This window comes from Ctenopharyngodon idella, chromosome 1 (genome assembly GCF_019924925.1).
Source record: "Ctenopharyngodon idella isolate HZGC_01 chromosome 1, HZGC01, whole genome shotgun sequence".
Taxonomy (NCBI): Eukaryota; Metazoa; Chordata; class Actinopteri; order Cypriniformes; family Xenocyprididae; genus Ctenopharyngodon; species Ctenopharyngodon idella.
The window spans coordinates 43,741,982-43,747,981 of record NC_067220.1 but is presented as its reverse complement, the minus strand read 5'-3'; positions in this window follow the sequence as shown (position 1 = coordinate 43,747,981).

Genomic DNA, 6,000 nt, shown 5'->3' with positions numbered 1-6,000 from the left:
GGTAACAACCAGGAAAATAACAAATTATTTATACTGTAAGTATTTTAGAACTAAGGGGTACTTATGCTATTATGAAAGACAACAATCTTACGTTTGGGAGCAATTTAGCGAGAAAATGCACTGATTAAGTTGTTTCTAGGCAAGTAGAAAGAACTATTGCAATCTTTTTTAATACATGGGGAAATATGCTTTTGTTTCATGTAGTTACAGGGTAAGTATGACAATGCGGGCCGTAAATTAAGCTGGTGCTTGTTACACTCTTATTTCATGTAGTTACAGGGTAAGTAATAAAAAACAAACAAAAAAACGCAAACAATCTGATATCACTGACTCTGAAACATTTATTTGAAAAACAACTTAATTAAAAACAGGTCTACAACACTTATTATTCATTTATTCATTTTTTTTAAATCAAATTTTCATTTCAAAATCTAAAGTCCTGACAGAAAGTAACACGTTTTGTCCTTTTTTGGTTGTTGTTGTTGTTGTTTCTCTTGATTGGCTTCCTCCTCCTCTTGTTTCTCAACTGATGAATCTTAAGAAGAAATCCCATTAAAAGAAAATAAAGTACACCCAGAAATTTTCTCATGGTTTAGGCTATTCATCTTTTCACTTCCGACCAACTGTCACCAGTGCCTGCATGAGAGTCGACTTGGCATTTGACGAAGCATATTGTAATGAGGAACGTGAAGCTTTCATGACGTTCTCGCGGGAGATTCATGTGAAACTCGCGGGAGAACTGCCGTCTGTTATTCTGTCTTGTTTGTTTCTCATTATCATTATCTCTTATTCTGTGTATTTTGTTGTGAGCATTAATAAATAAAAAAAAAAAAAAAAAACTGACGGCATCCGACATCCGCGTGACTTTTCGCATGAGTTTCTCGGCAGGCTTACGTCACGCTTCAACCCTCTCATGCACGCGCAGGTGACAGTTGGTTGAAAGTTTAAAATTTTAAAATATTTGGTATTTTTCTTACAAATACGTATCGTTTCACTTCAGAATACATTGATTCATCCATTGGGGTCATATGGATTACTGTAGTTATTGCTGTATGTGCTATTTGATGCTTCGACTTTTAGGAACACATGAGCTTGCATTATAAAGCGTTCCCAAATATGATTTATTTTTCTTAAAACCTTTGTTTGTGTTCATCTTAAAAAGGAAAGTCGTATACATCTCAGATGGCATGAGGGTAAAAGATGAGTAAACGGTGAGCACATTTCCGGGTGTACTGTATTTTCTTTTAATACAGAATAGCAAATGACATGGGATTCCCTCTTAAGATTCATCAGTGGAAAGAAAGAAAAAGAAGAAGAGGAACAAGAGGAGGAGGAAGCCAAGCAAGAGAAACGAATAAGAAGTGCTGTAACTTTAAATCTGTTTTGAAATAAGTTGTTTTTCAAATAAAGGTTTCCGAGTGATAACAGACTGTTTGCGTTTTTTTTAATTACTTAACCTGTAACTACATGAAACAAGAGTGTAACAAGCACCACTTTATTTACGGCCCGCAATGTCATACTTACCCTGTAACTACATGAAACAAAAGTATATTTCCCCATGTATTGCAATAGTTCTTTCTACTTGCCTTGAAACAACTTATTCAGTGTATGTTCTCACTAAATTGCTAAGATTGTTGTCTATCATAATAGTATAAGTACCCCTTAGTTCTAAAATACTTACAGTATAAATAATTTGTTATTTTCCTGGTTGTTACCCCTTCATTCCCAAGACTTAACATATTGTTCCCCTATACTTACACGTACTTACTTTATAGGTACACTATAATAATCGAAAGTTACTCTGTAAATTCGTTGTAATTACGTAGTACTTCCCAGGCTGTAATCTAAAGCGCTACCGAATATTTTTACCATGCTTTTGTGTAAAACTGCACAAATTCTCCAGACCAACATAAACACAAGATAGAACAAAGACTTTCTCTTGGTCAGTTTTGATTGGTCACCTCACCTGAAATGGATGTGAACTGATAGGGCCTTTAAGAGTCCTCAGATCAGGTACACCTTTGCTCAGTCTCTTTTGAGACCATCGTTTTCCGTCTCCTTCCAGCAACTTTATCTTCAAGTTAACTTTGTTGGATTCAACGTGGACCACCCAGAAGAACCCAAGCGAACACTTCAGCGCACTCCTGGCAAAATCATCAAGAATCTCCAGAATCTACCACATCTGGACTTATTCAGCAACCAAAGTCAATGCAAGTACCTGTTTGCAGCCTTTAGACGAGTTTCCAAGTTATTGTGCCCCTTTTAAGGTGACCTTGATTCTTTGATGTTTCTTGCAGGTTGTGGTTAACTGTTGTAATCTTGCCATTCTCTTCTCTCTCTCTCTCTCTCTTTCTTTACTTTCCTTCACTTTCTTTATTCTCTATATAATCTTTGCTTAGTTTAGTTGTGTGTGTAGCCTAACATAGTTTCGTTTATTAAACCATTATATCCATGCTTATTGTCTCTGTGTTGATGCTCACAAATCAAAGTCTCTTAAACATTTTGATCTAGCTACATGCTATTATCCTGCTAGTACTTTATATTGTTGGAAAAAGGTATTCTTTCTTGGCCAGGAAGATAATTTGTTTCCTAAAACTGATAACTGATTATGCTGTCTGTTTGCTTGGACGAGCTGATTAAATAATCTTAAAATTAATTCTGCTACAGTCTGAAACTAAATATTTATAATCAGTTATAATTTGTTATAGTCAATTATTCATATTTCCTTTGAGCTAATTTGCTACACCTCAGAGAGAGGAGATCCATCAGTGACGCTTAACGCATTTCTGTTGAATCACCTCCCTCAAATCCTTCTTCTTGAATCTCGCCTCCTCTGCGACCTACTCCGCCATGGAGGGGGCACACAGGAGGCAATACATTGTTTCTGGCCCTGTCTGCGACCCTCGGGTCGGGACGGGCCAGCAGCCTGTCTGGGCGAGGACTCAGACCTCAGCGGTATACAGGTTCTAAAAGCTGCAGAGCGTGCCTTCACCTCTCTGAACTTTCCAACCACCGCCTCGACATAGGTCCCAAAAAGCTCAGAGGGCGAAACCGTGGCATCGGTTTTCTTCTCTAAAAAGAGAAATCCTTTCTCCTCCAAGTTCAGCCACATATGGCACCCTGTGGCCGCCATTGCCACCATCAATCGACCTGACCGAGGCCGTGGTCTGTTTGGTGGCCCGGAGTGCAATATCCACGGTGCGGCGCAGCTCTACAACCGCTTCAGGAGACAGCCCCGCCCTCTGGTCTAAGTCCCTCAGCAGGTCCGCGTGATACGCCTGCAGCACAGCCATTGTGTGCATAGCAGCACCAGCCTGGCCTGCTGCCACGTATGCCCTGCCATTAAGACGTGATGTCACTTTAAGTGGTCTAGATGGCAGGGTTGGAGCCTTCAGTGTCCATGTCTGCACCGATATGAGATAGTTTGCGAACGTCTCATCAATCGGTGGCATCAACACTTACCCATAATCTGCCAATCCCTCAATGTCTGCCAATTCCCATCTGGGAACCCCACGACCTTAGTCTCCGCTCTGCCTCAGCACAAGCAGGACCAGAGCCGCCAGGTCCAGATGCCGAACTCTCTTCCCTCGAGAAGAGAGCCAGATGAGACCAGAGCGTTTTCAGGGGAAAATGCTCACAATTCACACAGGAAGCTCCCGTGCATGCTCTTCCCCCAGAGAACACACAGAACGTGTGTGTCATCTGGTGTCAGATAACGTGATATTTCGGTAACTTGTACTGTATCTTTCAACATACCATCTGATGTTCATTCATGCTTATTTTGTGCTGCAACTAGTACTAAAGAGGAAGAGATTTATAAGGGATATATACCCCCAAGCCCTGAAAGAATCATCATGCAGGTTGTGAATCTGGAAGACATCTGTGCAAATAAAGGCTAAATTATTCCAAGGTAAAAGAAGAAAAACACAAATTAGCTCTATGGCAATATTATTCTAATTTAACTGTGCTGAAGTACTGCAGTAATAAATCATCCAATCAAACATAAAAATTACACTGCAGATGCCAGAAGACCAATCAGATTAGACTTAGGGCTGGATTTACTAACTGTCTGCGCCAGCGCAAACACTCTTTTGGCATTACAAAATTACTGTCAGGATTTACTAAAGACACGCAGTGAAAAATTAGAGCTGAAAAGGCATGGACACATTTATTTTTGCGGCTGACCTTATTGCATATGCATTTGTAAGAGTTTCTCTTCAGACGCAAAATTTATGGGAGGAGAATATTTAAATGAATCATGCAAGGTGATTTACTAATGTTTGCGCTAGTTAATTTACTGGTATTTGCGCCATTATTTATTAAACCAGATGCTAATTTGCGCTGCTCTTGGTAAATTGCGTTGGTCATTATGAAAATGATCCGGCTGCGTCTGTGTTCTTTAATTTGCACGTCGTCAGTAGATCACCCGCAGAACTTTCCACTCCCACTGGCACTTTTTTGGAATTGCGCTCTCAGACTAACTTGCCCTCTTTAGTAAATCTGGCCCATAGTCCATGACGTCATTCTAAAGGCAACCCACCCACCCAGTGGCACGGAAAATGTGAGAGTTCAGTTCACTCAGGATAACAAGTTCAGAATAAGTCTCACTGAACAGGTGATAAATGTTGAGAAAACGAAATATTTTTTTTTAAAAAATTGCTGGAAAAAGTGAAGAAATACGTTTTATTTAATGCAATTTGGTTATCTTATAAGAGAAGAAAAAAGTGGTCTGTTAAAGATCCATTACTTGTCTATGTAAATTGGCTAGATGGCTAGACGTGTTTGACCGAGTTCAACCAAATTATTGAGAGAGAGAGAGAGAGAGAGAGAACTGAACATGTTCAGTTCAGGACAGTGGTGTGTTTCACTCCAGTATGAACCCTGTCAGGGAACCTAAATAATCAGGTGAAACTCTTTCAACAGTATGACCAGGTTTTTCCCCAGTATGAATTTATTGGTTCACTTTGAAACTTTTGTAAAGGTGGACCAACACTCATATAAGTTCCTAAATGTATTTTCTAGTGATTTTTAAAACTCATACTGTAATTGTTACTGCTTGTCTGTGCTGTATGGATGCTGTAAATAGTGTTCAACACTATTCTGTATTCATGTTCACAGGTTGATGTACCTCTTGGATAAGGACATCATTCTGGATGTGATACAGGTTCTTGTGTTTTAGCATCACCTAACTCACCAAATCGATTCCCATCTAAATGTTTTCATGAGCTTAAATTTGTTTAGTAATCTAGGCCTTAAATACAGTAAAACAGAAACTTGCTTTCAATTTTCATGAGACGTTTACAGATAGAAAGCGTCATATAATATTCTCAGTCCAAGATCGTTTAAATAAACAGTGTTAGTAAAAAAATAGCAAGTGAAATACTGGAGGATGATTTCACTAATTTCATTTTGCATGTCAAGAAGTCAACCAAGCTAAAAAAGTACTTTTTCTCTCAAATGTTGGAGAGCTCCTTTAACATGAACGGATATTGCATATTTGCATTCTTTTTTATATTAAGCAATTGTGGTCTCTAATTTCAAATTTTCTATGAGTTTGCATTTGAAGGTAGAAGCGCTTTTGTGAAATAACTGGGTGGAGAAATCAGGAAGTCAGCTAATTCTAACCTGCAAGTTAGAACCTAAGTTTGCAACCTAAGTTTGTGTGGCTAACATCAACATCTTTCATTTATTTTTAAATTACAGATATTCAAGAAGCCAGTTGGAAAAAACTAGTAAATAACTTGTAGTTGCATGTTGAATGTATTTTAGACATGCTCTTATAACATAACAAAAGCATAACAAGTTTTTGTTGGGTGCTTCTCAATATCTAAACCGATGCTTCCTTGCACCTTTGTCCTCCAGCAAAGAAAGGAAAGTGCAAATAAACAATTGAAGCAAACATTATCTTTGTCATTGCTGGATTTGGTTTGTCATCCTTATCTGTCTGATGATTATAGACACAAGCAACCTTTGTTGTGAAACTGGGTTTTAGGCAACCAA